Source organism: Microcebus murinus, chromosome 2 (assembly GCF_040939455.1).
Source record: "Microcebus murinus isolate Inina chromosome 2, M.murinus_Inina_mat1.0, whole genome shotgun sequence".
Taxonomy (NCBI): domain Eukaryota; kingdom Metazoa; phylum Chordata; class Mammalia; order Primates; family Cheirogaleidae; genus Microcebus; species Microcebus murinus.
In genome coordinates this window covers 89,081,270-89,095,811 of record NC_134105.1, presented here as the reverse complement: position 1 = coordinate 89,095,811, position 14,542 = coordinate 89,081,270, and positions in this window count along the sequence as shown.

The window sequence follows — 14,542 nt, the reverse complement described above, 5'->3', positions numbered from 1 at the left end:
TTCTTTCTCTTCTTCTTCTCTGCTATCCCCCACCCCCTGTGGAAAGCTGGTTTTCATCCTCTTTACAGGATACGAGGTTGGCTGGTTCCCAAAATAGTATTCGAAGGTGGTGAGAGGGAGTTTTTAGGAGAGACATGGAGCACTGTGTGGTCGCAGTGTGGGGTCTGGCCTGCTTCCCACCCCTGTGCCTGGGGTCAAGCTTTCCTCAGGTCCAGGCCTTGCTCCCACTTGAAGGCCCAGTTTTAGCTCCAGCTTGAAGGCTACCCCCTCTCTACATGTGCCTGAGCTGAATCCACCTTCGAGAGCCAGCTCCAGCTTTGCCCAAGTCCCCTGCTCTGGTCTCACCACGCTAATGGTGTCCTGTCCCATATGACGTCCTCCAGTGGACCCTCAATGGCTCCCCATTAGAGGCCAGACTCCCTAGCACAACTTAGAAGCCCTGTCACAACCTGTTTCTCTCGCCCAGCCCACCCTCTCACTAGGCCAGGATGCTCCCTTTTCCCCTCTACCCCACACAGAGCCACAGAGCCATTGGTCCTCTGGGAGGCCTAGTCCTCTGGGCTTAGCCAAGACTGCTCACAGTTCCCTGTGTGCTGCCTCTAAATCCACCCATTTCTCTTCTGTGCACACGTGCCCTTAGTCTACATTGCCCTTCCGACCTACTGAGGCATGCCACCTCTGTGACATACCTCTTGTCTCCCTCATGTCCGACAGGTGATTTGACAGGTTCTTCTTGGTTCTGTCAAAGCACCTAAGTGAGGTTTTGTCATTTTAATTTCCTTTGCTATCCCTGCACCCACCCCTAGCACCCAGCACCCTGCTGGGCTCATTCATATCAGCTGGTTGAATGGAATGGCTCACACTTGGGAGGCTGTCTCTACCTGAGGCTAGGTGAGAGAAGGATTGCAGGACTTCGGTTGATAGAGTTTATCAAGCACTCTTCATCATTTGTTTGGTGTTGAGAGCTGTTGTTTTCCGCATGTGGCCTCTACCCTAGCCCTCTACTTGCAGAAGGCAGAGCTCCAGGTGGGGCTGGTACAGTCTCTTCCACAGAGCAGGTGCTGCACACATAGTTACTGGATGACTAACTCCCAGCACTCAGCTCTCCGGAAGACACTAAGCTCAGAGTTAAGTTTTGTTGTTGTTGTTTTATTCTTTGTTGTTTTCTGGTCTACAGAGCAGTGCAAGAATAGTCTCATGGACAACTGGTATAAGCCGCTTTTCCCTGCCCACCGTAATGCAGAGCCAGAGAATCCGGTGCTGGGGCCAACACACTCTCCCCCATCTCTGGGCTGCTCTCTTGGGACCCGCTTCCCACGGCCTCCCCCGTCCCTGGGAGCAGCCGAGATGCCTTATTCATGGATGCTCCTTCTGTGCAGGGCTTTGACGGTGGCTGCTCCTCCACTGCTCTGCTGCTTGCTCAGCGAGAGCCCTGCCAAGCCTCCTCCTCCACACCTGATGGCATACCTGGCTGGATGCTCAGCCTCACTTGGGCTTGCTTTCTTTGGCTCCAAGTTGGGCTGTCTCTCCCCTTCTCCTTTGAAGGCAGACCCATGGTGCTGGGGCCATCACCAGTTTACCACCCAACTTGTTCTCTCTCCCCTGGCCTCCTCCCTGGGTACATCTCCTAGAGCAGTGGTCCCCAACCTTCTTGGCACCAGAGACCCATTTCATGGAAGACCACTTTTCCACAGATGGTAGGGGCAGAGCTCAGGTGGTGATGCCAGCAATGGGGAGTAGCTATAAATACACATGAAGCCTGCCGCTCACCTCCTGCTGTGAGCCTCCCCCCCCCACACACACACACAGCTAAGTTTCATGGAAGACAATTTTTCCACAGAGTGGGGAAAGGTGGGTATGTGGTGAAGCTCTGCAGCCTGGTCCCTAACAGGCCAGGACTGGTACCGTGTCCGTGACCACATGCTGGTCCCTCCTTACACCATCCTGTAGCGCTAAACCACACTTGGCCTCCTCGAGCCTCAATTGCATGAGCTTGTTTTATTTCCCTCGATTGTGCAGTGGATTCCTCGAGAGTTGACTTGGGGGTAAGTACAGCTTTGCAGCCTCCCACATTCTCCATGCTCTCCCACAGGCCTTTGCACACAGGAAGCGTCAATGCCTCCTTGTTGGTTACTCAGAGTGGAGGCTCACTGAGGGGTTTGTGAAACTTGGGTTCTCTTTCACTAAGACGATGTTTCCTGAAGTGTATTCTTTGGATTTCAGGACATTAATAGGTGCTGTAGGATAAAGAGACCCACGATGAACTAAAACGCATCTCTTAGAGCCTGGATATGTTAATGAATTGTGATAGTCCAAGTAGAAAGATGTGGGAGCCCAAGACCCCCATGAGTTGGGGCCAGCAGACACAGGACCCTAAGACAAGTACTCATGATGGTAGAGAACAGCTATTTATCTCAGGTAAAGAAAAGAAGGCAACTGTTTAGGGAAAAGACTAGGGTAAGATCAACAAGTAAGGTTAACCTCACAGATGCAGTCTAGATCAATTGCAGGGTTCACACAGTCAAGCCAAACAGGGGGTTCCCTTTAGGTGAGGGGTGCATGAGTCTCCTCATAGGATTTTAACTCTTGTCAACCTAGGGGGGTGATGGGCCAGCATTAATATCTTAACTAATAAACCTCCACGCAAACCACCACACACCTGGACCCCACAGCCAGTTCCTAGATACTGAATTTCTAACTAAGCTGCAGATGTAGGAATTTTCTAAGCTGGGACTTATAAGCCAAATAGGGGGCTTTTTGAGGCAGGACTGGCCACAGCCAAACAAATTTGGCCAAGAAACTCTTTTGTGGGGGGAGGGGGGGAACACACCTTGGTAAACGTGCCTTAGAGGCACAGCCTGTCTTCACCATCAGGGAGGCAGTACCTTATGGTCACCACTAGTGTTTCGTGATCCTTGTGTTTATAAAGCACCCCTGGGCATCTGCCACATCATACAAATCTCCCCCACCTTCCCACAGATGGCAAGGCTAGCATTGCCATTGTCCCCGCTGCACAGATGAGAGAAGGTGGCGAGGTCATTGGAATGGAGACACGAGGCATGCATTTGAGATTCTGCTCTGCCAGTTATGAGGTGTGGGGTAGCTTTCTCTGAAATGAGAATGTCTATCTCACAAGGATACTCACAGGGTGAAATGAAAATGTATGCTGGAGTACTGTGTAAAAGCCATCAATCTGATGTATGTTTATTGGACCCATGTATGTGGCTCTCTATAAAGATCAGCTGTCATTCCCTGGGAGCCTTTAGGGTACCATATAGTTTTCTGCATTTTCTGTATAAAATTCAATGTAATCTTCACAATGACCAATGACCTTGTAGAGATGGTTATTATGATCCCCATTTTATAGATGAGGGAACTGAGGTTCAGCAAATTGAGGAGATTTGCCTGTTTATGGACCTATAGTGATAGTCAGAAAATTTAAACTCAGAGCCAAACCCAAAGCCCCCATTCCATGCTTTTTAACGCTAGGAGTTAAGATGCTACTGCTAAAAGAATAAAAAATAAAGCCTACCTCCCATGCAAAAACAAACAAATGAAAAAGATACTAGTCCTAGGCTATGTTGTATGTTGTTCCATATCATAAGGATTAACAGTATTAATGTTCATCTTTAAAGTTAAAAGTAGGAATTTGGTGTTAAAAGAACTGTGTCCAAAGCTTGGTTCCATGAGTTACTGGTGTAGCAAACCTCTTTCCTGTCTATCTCTCATTTTCATCCTCTGGAACACAGGAGAAATTGCCACCTATTTTCCAAGGCTGTTGCAAGAAGTAAATTGACCTAGAATATGCGAAAGCAGCTTCAACAGTGTCTGGCTCTTGGCAGGAACTCAATAAATATAGCTGAATGAGATTCTTGTAGCTTATAATCTAACAATGACACACACAAACATGCTGCAGATACACTGATTTTTAGCAACTAAACCCAATACCAGTAAAGACATCAGTGCTCATTCTTTGTCATTGCATTTTAACAATCAGGAGGTTGAGACCTGAGGGTAGGGTAGGAGCAGGTGTGACAACCTACGGCTAAGAGCACAGTCTCCTAGCCACAGAGCCTGGGTCAAATCCACTTGGGAACTTCACTTAGCCTCTCTTCGCCTGTTCCTTCATCTGTGAAATGACGAGGTGGTTGTGGTTTGAGGATCACGAGAGTTAATACATGCAGAGCACTTGGAACAGTGAGGGGCACAGAGTAAGTGCTATGTAAGCGTCCCCTCCCTTGCTGTCTCTCCCTCCTTTTGCACACTTGTAAATGCCAAAGAGGGGTTTGGATAACGTTCCATGTTTTGGCATTTTTGTGTGTGTAAGTTTTATCTCCTCTACCAGATATAAGCAACTTGGGGGCACGATGCTGTCTGATTCAGCCAGCACAAGTTCACACTAAAGTAAGTTCTCCCTGACTGTACAATCTGTGAAGAAGCCCATGAACATCTTGGGGTCCAGTTCTGAGGGGCACCTAGGGTGGGGTGCTCCCCTATCTGGGCAACCCCAATGCTGGGCTCTTCACTGCACTGGGGCCCCTCTGCTGTCCTGGTTGTTGAAGTCTCTAGAAGAGTACGTGTGCTCTGAGGTGGCCAACCGAGACCACAGGAGTCCGGCAGCCACTCCTTAGAACCCTTTGGCCAGGCCATGTACACTTGAGACCACAGATCTCACCTGAGAGGCTGGCAAATTAAGGGCTCAAATGCATTGTGATATAAGGAAAACTCCCCTCCTCGCTACCCCTGCCCCATCTGAAAGTCCACCATCTCCTTCTAGCCACCGTCTGGGACACACCTCAGGAGCATGCACAACCAAGCCATTGGCCGAGACACTAGGATGGGGAGGAGTGAAGGAGGCAAACTGGTGGAGCCTGGGAAGCTGGATTGCTCTCTCTGCTCTCCGGGGCCCTGGCAGTTAGGGCCTGGCTCACAGAGTATCCAAGGGAAAGGAGACCCAGAGACCCTCAGTATCCAAACTTCCCAGGGAGATGACTGGCGATGATGGCGGACAATACTGTTCTCACATCTGTTCTGGGCTCATTCCTCACTCCTGTCTTCCCATTCTCTCCCCAACCCCCTTCCACTGATGTTCGACACATAAGCCATCCTTCTGGGAGGCCACCTGGCACAGCCGCCCAAGCTTAGGGAACAGTCAGACCTGATTTCAAATGTGGACACTGCCAGTTACTGTCTGTGTGGTGTTGGCTAAGTTCCCTAACCTCTCTGGGCTTCAGCTTCCAATATTAATAATGTTACTATTCCAATTTGGCTAATTTCATAATATTGTTGAAATTGATGCAAGCTAATTATGTTAAGTCTCCAGTGGTGCCTAGCACATAGTAAGTGTTCAGCAAATCATTACTGGGTGGGGGGGGGGTACAGTGTCAGGTCTAGGCATATTCTATGCTCTTCCTTTCCCTCTGTTCTCATCCCACTGAAAGCCAGCCAGTGACAACTGGACATCAGGTGGCCCAGGGTGGGGGTAGGAAAGCTGGAGAACAGTCCCTCCTTTTGTCTGGGCAACCTGGTAGAGAAGGCCAAGGAGAGTTAGTAGAGACCTGGTAGAGAAGGCCAAGGAGAGTTAGTAGAGACCTGGTAGAGAAGGCCAAGGCCAAGCGTTCAACTACACCTCCTGTCTGGATGCGTGTGCTGGTCAAAGGCGCTTGCCACGCAGGCTGAGCCATCCCCGTGGCCTGAATCCACCCCCTCTGAATTAGCTGTCTCCCCTCTCCCCATTCTCTGCTCGCCTTTCTCCAGGAAAGACTCTGGGATTGGGTGCTTGACTGGGGAAAGAAACACAAGAAACACTACAAGACTGATAACAGTAACAATAACAGTAGCAAACCTTTGAGGGCCAACTCTATGCCTATTACTTCATTTCATTATTGCAGCCCTAAGAGAGGTGCTTTCATTATCCTCATTTTATAGATGAAAAAACTGAAGCTCAGAGAGATCAAAAACCTTGTCCAAGATTGCATGGTTAATAAGTAGGGAAGTGGGATTTGAAATTAGTCTGACTCGAGGGCCCACCTACCATGAGCCGAAGTGCTTTAACTTAAATCATTTATGATCCAAATAAGACCTTAATGAGCTGGCTATTGCCCTTTTTCCATTAAGGTAACAAAGGTAGAGAGGATAAGTGAGTTGCCCGAGGTCATGCAGCTGGTAGCGGTGGAGCATGTCTGGGTCCAAAGCCTGTATATTTCTTCCATTTCACTTCATGTCAGTGCCTCCAAGCATAGTTTGGAAGGGGGACACTGAAGGGAAGGGAAGACAACCTTAATAAGCACCTAGGATGTGGTGGAACTTTCCCATGAGATGCCTCATTTAATCCTCCCAATTATTCCATCAGTAGGGTATAATTAGCTCCAAGAAGAACACCAGGCTCAGAGAAGTGAAGTGACTTGCCCAAGATCACACAGCTAGTAAGCAGTGATTCAGGATTCATATTGACTACTGGCTCTGAGGACTTGCTCTTTCTACTGGGGCATACCACATACCACATGCCACCTGCGGGCCTTGCTGTTTTGCTATGTTCCCAGCCCAAGATCCATTTTCTGCCCGCTGCGTACTCCAGGAGACTGATCTCTATAGGTGGTGTCACAGGGCTCTCTTGTCCTCTGCCTTCCAGTTTGGGAATAGGAAAGCTTTGGCAGGAGATCAAAGGCCACGAGAGAGAGATGAAGGTATTTGTTCTGCTCCCTCCTTCCCTGTCCTGCTTTAATTCTATGACTACAGCTCCTCCGGCCAGCCCCCTTGCATGGCTCCAAGTCTTTCTGGGTCCTGAGAGCACCATTTCTTCCATGCATCTCTTCAGGCCTAGGAGTAGGAATAGCTTCCTGCAGCTGCTAGGAAATAGCTGGGGCTATCTCCACATTCCTTGCTGATGCCCTTAACTTTGCCACGTCTCTGCAAATAGTCCTTTCATTCAACGACCTTCATAATCCCAGTTGAGCGTCCTTCTGCTTCCCACTGGGACCTGACCAAGCCTCTCAACTGCTCCCCTTGGAGATACTTGGAAGGAAAGCCAGTGGTTTCTTTGCTGATCAAACAGGTCCAGGTCTTTTCCAAACTAATTAGCAGATAGACAAGACAGTGGCCAGGCACTGGAAGCTTGCTCTTGGTGCTGTTCTTGCCTCTGTCCATCTGCAATTGCAGTGCAATGCCCCATCTTTAGTATGTGGCGTTCCAATAGAGGGCTGCTCCTTCCTGCCCTAACATCCTCGGCCTGTGAGCTGACACCCAGAGAGCTTAAGTGATTTTCTGGCTCTGCATCCCAAGGCAACGGTGTGAGAGCTTGAACTCCTGCATCTCAAACCAGTTACTGCTTCTCTGCTTTACTCTGGAGTATTTCCTTCACAGCTCAATAAATATTTCATCAGTGGTGACTCAATATAATCACCCCCCCATACTACCCCAGACTGCTTACAACCTAGAGACCATCGCTCTTTGACATATTTTGTCACTGCCTCCCCAGGTCCCTGTCCTCTCACCACCCCTGGCATTTCTCACAGGAGAGAGCAGGTTGAAAGCTACCATTTCCAGATGTGACTGGGAGAAGCTGTGGAAAGGAAAAGGAATGGTCTTCAGGCAGTGAGGGCAAGAGGAGCCGCTTCTCCCACCTGAATAAACGTCAAGAAAAGATGAATGTGAGGCTCTTGGAGATCGGCTATCTGCTTGGAGAGAAACACCTTCATTGATTAAATACATAATCCCTTCTGGAAAACACGGTCCTTGGAAGAGCTCTTATCTGGTCCCAGCACTGGGCTATGCGAAAGCTAAATTGCCTTCTGCTCCCAACCCGTCCCTCCCACTTGGATTTGGAGAAAGGGGGAGGGGGAGGGAGAAGGAGCCAAGGATGCAGCAGGAGAGGAGACCGGGCTGGAGGTAGAGCATGTGAGGACGTGGTGGGGGTCCTGCCCTTGACATCCTCGGTGCAGGTGAGCACAGGGGCCTGCGTGGGCCTGTGCAGGGGCTGAACAGGTTGGCACGAAGATGCTCGGTCGGAGCCTTCAGCTCCGTGTACAGAAGGAAATGTAGCCTCCTCCTTGCCTGTCTGCTCCTCACCCAGACCCTCTTTCCTGTTTAAATATTAGGAGAAGGTGGAAAAGAGAACCCCTTAGCAGCTCAGGTAGGAAGCTCGTGGGAGAAGGTGATAGAAACAGCCTGGACCCAGGCCAGGGAGGAACAGGAGGAGAGAAGAAGGATCGGTGCTCCTCTCCCGCCGTGAGGGGAGAGCAGGAACGGGCTGGCAGCTGGCTGGTGTGTGACGCAGACTGGTCCACGGGTAGGGCCTGGCGGGGAGAAGCTGCTAGCAGAGGGCAAATGGGGTGAAATGAGCAGGGGAGCAGAGCTTCAGGTGACAGCGGAGGAGGCAGCGTTGTTTCTCCATTTCCCTTTGGGCCTTTGCTATTTAATTTAGTAATTCCTGGCCCCGGGGCAACTCAGAGAATTTCTCTGGCTTGCGCTAGAGATGTCACTTAATTCCCTTAAGATTTTGTTTGGGGTTTTTCCTTCTGAAATTCTTCAAGTGGCCCAGCTTTGTGCTGCCGCTGCCATGTTACTGTGTTTTGTTTCCTCTGGCACCTAGTGTCCCATGGGGCTGCAGAAGAGCACCCCTTTCTGAAAGCCTGTGGCAGGTGCCTCCCTCCAAAAGCCTAGGCCAGGCCTGGGAAGACCGAACTCGGGCTGAGATTTGGGCACACCACCCCCAAAGCCTTCCTTTCTTGAATACAAAACTCAGTGTCTGAATGCCATAAAATTAAGAGCGCTAATAGGAATTCTGTGGAAGAACACGGGGTCTTCTTTTGTCTGGATTTGAAATGCAGACTCCAAGGAAAGTAGATTGTCTCCCCAGTTCAGGGTAAATTTGTTTGTCGGGTAGATTTTCTCCTCTAAGAGAGACCAATCTGACTGCACCTGTAATCACTTGGAACTGTCCCCCCTCTCGAATCTTAAACATTCCACTCGGAGGTTATAAATCTGTCCTTTCAGCTTTTCCCTAAATCCATCATTCTTCCTCAAGACCGTTGGCCCTCAACCTCTGAATCTACAAGGCCCTCCTGCCCCTCTTCTCTTCCCTACCTAGGTCCCCCCCCTGTGGTTGGCCATTTGACTCAACCTTCACCAGCCACCAGCGTTCTGGCCATGCACTGGTTTCTTGGGGCGGCCGTAGCAATGTACCACCAGCTGAAGAACTTAAAGCCATGGGAAATTTATTCCTTCACAGTTCTGGAGGCCAGACGTCCAAACTCAAGGCTTGGCAGGGCCATAGTCCCTCCAAAGGCTCTAGGGGACAATCTTCCCTTGCCTCTTCCAGCTGCTGCTGGTGGTGCCTGGCTGTCCTTGGCTTGTGGAGCATAACTCCGTTCTCTGCTTCCTTCTTCACGGGACCTTCTTTCCTGCGCATCTGTGTGTCCTTCTCTGTCTCTTACAGTGACATCTACCATTGGATTTAGGGCTCACCCTAATCCAGTATGATCTCATCTCAATTCTTACCTTAATTACATCTGCAAAGACACTATTTCCAAATGAGGTCACATATCAAGGTCCTGGGTGGATATGAATTTTGGGGAGACACTATTCATCTCACTGTGGAACCCCTCTTTCCTTCTATGGCACCTGCCTTCCACATCCCCTCACTCAGCTTGGGACCACTGTTCAGCTTCTGTCTCTCACCTTGCGGCTGCTGAGCTCAGCTCTAGCTCCTCCTGCTCTTTGCTAGTTCCGGGCTTCCCGGAAGTGGAAGCGGAAGTGGCCTCCTGCAGCCTCTTCTCCCCTTTCCCTCAGGAACCAGCTCCATGGAGATGGCTGAGGCCAGGGGGCAGGAACTCCCTCAAATTCCCAGCCTCGAGCCCCTACTGATGTACCCATATTTTCACCTCTTCCACCCTCCTTCCATTTAAGGCCATAGGTGTTTCTCTTCTTTTTGAAGCTTCATTCCAAGTCCTCATGACATTTGCTTGGTTACAGCAAATTATCCTGCTGCATTTTTCTGCTTCCATATACATCCTATCTCTCCTCTCATATACCGCTATGCTGCTTAAAAGCCATCCATCCATTCATTCATGTATTTATCAAGGACGTTTTGAGTGCCTTCAGTGTGCCAGGCTTTATGCTAGCACTCTGGCCTCATCTCCCACAACCAACGAGATCACTGCCTTTTCAGAGCTTACAGTGTGGAAGGAATTTTCCATAGCTGTTCTATAGGATGTATGTTCTAAAGTTTGCATTCTTTAGGTTGGTGGATAACCCCCTTAACCTGGCCCTAACCTACCCCTGACCTCTGTCTCCCATCTCTAGCCCCCATCTCCAGCCCAGCCAAATTACTACCCAAGCCAGGCTGTGACACTTCTGTGTCACGATGCTCTCCCTCTAGTCAAAATGTCTCTGCGTCCTATCTGCCTGGAAAACTCCTAGTCATCTTCAAGATTCAGTTCCAACGTTACCACCTCTGGAAGCCTTCCTTGATAATCCTGTCCTGAACCCACTCTTTTTTTTGCAACATAAATCTCTTATTGGGTGAATCATGCTGCCTTGCAATGATTTGTTTACGTATCTGTCTCTCTTTCTCCTTGAAAGCCAGGACAATATTTTATTCATTTTTATATCCTCTATATCTGGCATAATGTAGATGTTTAATAAATCTTTAAGTGTTTAATAAAAGAGGTGGTGAAAGACCTCAATTCAACTGAGAGCTGTCTGCCAGAATAGCTGGAACTTCTCCACCTTACTCCAGCCCCTGCACCTGACCTAGCTGTGTGTTCCAGACTACCCTCCACCAAGGAGCACCAGATAGGTTAATGGAGGTGTTATGGGCTGAATTGTGTTGCCCCCAAACTCATAGTCTGAAGTCCCAACCCCCAGTACCTCAGAATATGGTTTTATTTGGAAATAGGGTTGTTGCAGATGTAATTAGTTAAGACAGGGTCTCAATATGACTAGTATCCTTATAAAAAGGGGAAATTTGGAGACAGACACCCTACCAGGGAGAACATTATATGAGGATGAAGACAGGGATCAGGGGGATGCCTCTACTTGCCAAGGAATACCAATGATCGCCAGCAAATTATCAAATGGGGGGAGAGGCATGGAATAGTTTCTTTCTTATAGTGCTCAAGAGGAACCAACTCTGCTGATGCCTTTATCTTGGACTTCCAGCCTCCAGAACCGTGGGAAAACAAATTTCTGTTGTTTGAGCCACTCGGTTTCTGGCACTTTCTTGCAGCAGTTCTAGGAGTTCTACTAATACAGGAGGTAAAAGTGCTCAGAGAACACAATAGCAAAGCCTCATCTGCCCTCCCCGCTGCCATTGATTCCCGCACGGACAAGTGAGTAGGTTCCTCAGCTATTATTGCCCCCCTGTGCAGACGAAGAGAACTGAAGGAGTTGGGCTTACGGCTTTCCCTGGTTTTTTTTCCCTATGGGCAGAGGTAGATTTCAGTTTTGGTCTATTTCACTATCACAGCAGGCTGCCTTACGGCAGCTTTGAAAAGTTTACAACACTAGACGGTGTGTGAAGTCATCATCATTTTTCATGAAGAACAGAGGAGGTTAGTCTTCACCTAGACAGCCCCATCTGTGTGGCTTCAGCCCATCGTTGGCCCAAAGCAGCTTCACCAGAGCCCTGTGGGATCCTGCTTTCAAGGCCCTTGAGGAGCATGAGACTGTTGGGCCACCTGAGCTCCTGGGACCACCCATTTGCCCACCCTGCCCTACGCTGAGGGAGTAGCACTGACCTGAGCTACTCTTACTGTCCCTCTGTTATACTCTTACCAGACGAGCTACCCTGCAGGGTGGCCACTTCCCTCTCCTCAAGAAGGGGTTCTGGAGGCCAGTCCAAGCCTGCTATTGGCCTCAGGGTCACATCTCATGTGGACACCCCACCGCTCCCTCAGGCCCAGCGACACTCCCCACCATGGGACCACCACCCACTCTCACGCCCCAGGGCTCTCCTACCCACCCTGGTGGCTGTGAAGGGACCACGCATCTCAGAGGCTCCTTCGTTGCACCTCTAAAGACAGGCACACGGGCCATTTTCCTTTTGAGAGCTGTACTTCAGATCCCTGCAGGGAAATAGAGAGGGGCTGATAAAAGTAACAACTTTTCATGTTCTTTCAGCTGGGTCCGACACCGGTAATCTTCTCTACTTGGAATCTTAGTTTTATTGCTTAGTGTGGGTTTTATCAAACCTACCTTTTAATGAAGACTGAATGAAGGAGCCATCAAAGTAGACCACTAGCTGCCAGCCAGGCCTGCTCCAAAGGCCACCTGTTTGTGGGGGAGTGTGATTTCTAGTGCTTTCTAGATTGAGTGATACTCATCCCACTAAGTCTCTGCAATCCTCCAGACACCATCCAGAATCCCCGGGGATTCTCAGAGCAGAGGTTCTTTGCCTTTGTAGTGTAATGCACCTCTCAGTAACTTAGTAAGGCCTCTGACCCCTTCTCAGAATAATTGCTAATGCAGAAAGTAAAACAGATAAGACTATAAAGGAAATCAATTCATTTGAAATAGTCACCAAAATAGTTTTAAAATTTTATGATACCATAACATACATATAAGTTTTGTTACCATTATGTTATATTGAATAGCAGAATCTAGCTTCAGATCTAATAACTATTTGTAATTTGGAAGTATTAGTGAACACATCTGATATTTCAAGTTGTCTAAAACAAGTACAATGGGTTATGAAAATACCCATGATTGCTATTGGTGACAAAGTCACAAGTATTGCTAATACTTCTGTGACTTGTCACCTACATCCCAAACTGAAGGAAGTAATACTTTTTGGTTTCTGGTTGGTGAAAATAAAGCAGTAATACTATTTTTTCCCCATGAAGCTCATGAACTCAAGCTTAAGAGTGCCTTTCCTTAATCTGTGCTTCTCAAACTTTCATGTGCTTCTTAATCACCTGGGATCAGTTAAAATACAGACCCTGATTCAGGAGGCCAGAGCCTCTGCGTTCTCTGCGGGCTCCAATGATGGCCAGGCTGATGGTCCCCAGGGCGCGGGGTTGGGGCACACTCTGGGACGGGTGGTGTTGGATAGCAGTTCCCACCCGGAAGCACTGTGCGCGTACGAGAGCAGGAGCATCAGCTGCCAGGTCCTGGGTGTGGGAGCAGGGGTCAGGGCCTTAGAGCAATCCCATAAACTTCGTGGACTCCATGGCAGTCTTACTGTGACAAGGCCATCCCAGTATATCTTCTTAAAGAGGATGCAGATGACACTCTGACCTGGAACACATTCTCTTGGCAACGCTGCAGAAAGCCTGTGATCTCTTTAATGCTCCAGTTCAAGCCTGAACACAAGACCTTTCCCTTTGTCTGGTAGAAACCAGGCTGGGCCAGTTAGATGGGACTTGACTAAAAGCTTAGGAATGACAGGAGAAATAAATGCAGGCAGTAAAATGGACCATAGGATATGACTTCAAGACACCCTGACCATTCAGCAGTGGGCTTTAAAGACAGGATCTTGTGCCCTGTCCTGAACCAGCCCTTTAGCAGTGAGGCCCCGTGGGAGGCAGCAGTCATTGTCAGAACATGCCCGAGGGAAGTATGAATCTCTAAGTCCCAGGCAGTGAGGCCCAGGCCCCCTCACCCACTAGTCTGGAGGTCTGGGATTTGACTGGGGGAGAAGGCAGGTCTTCCTGGCTCACCACCCCACCTCCCCTTCCTGATTCCTGCTTGCTTCAAAGCGGTGGCTGCTGCCTTTGCATGTCCCTTCCAGGAGGCCACACCTAGCTGGGGCGTTCCCTCTGCCATTCATGGAGTGGCTTGGTCCTGTGCTCTAGGCGGTCAGTTCTCACTCTTGCAAGACTGGAGTAGTTCTGGAGAGAGTAAGATGTTATAAAGCCAGGACATCCCTCGGGTTTTGCCTCTTTGCATGTGTCTGCTTCCCCTTTGACCTTTTGCTGTGTCCTGATGCAGCGGAAAAGCGCTCAGTAGAAGCTGAGCAGACACAGGCACCATGCTTCCTGCACTTCCCAGCCTGCAGAGCTGTAAACTAAATAAAACTCTTTTTCTTTTAAGTAAATTACCCAGACTTAGGTATTCTGTTATAGCGACATAAAGTAGACTAAGACACACAGTCTCTTAGAAGTTTAATGATTGTGTCTGTGCAAGAAATGGAATATAATTCTAAAACAAACAAACAAAGATAAGGTAGAAGTTTAATGATTGTGAGTCAATGCCTTTTGAACCTAAACAACTATGAGCATGCTTATAAATTCAATCTCTGAACCTGCAAAGCTAAGCAAGGCCATCCCCTGGTCCACAGCAACCCTGGGACAGTGCTTCTCCCCCCTCACACACAGATGTCTGTGATGACATCCCTCCAGCCTCTGGCCACATGCCTGCCCAGCAGAGCGAGGTTCACAGATCACTTCAGTGGGGGCACAGGGCTTCCTTAGCAAGAGGGTGAGGGTACAAATAACACAGGCTTATGGAAGAAAGCAATGTTACAGGTACTTAAGCACCCCAAGGTAGAGGGAAAACAAAGAAAAGCTCTCATCTCTTTTCCTACCCATGGTCAGACATGCGT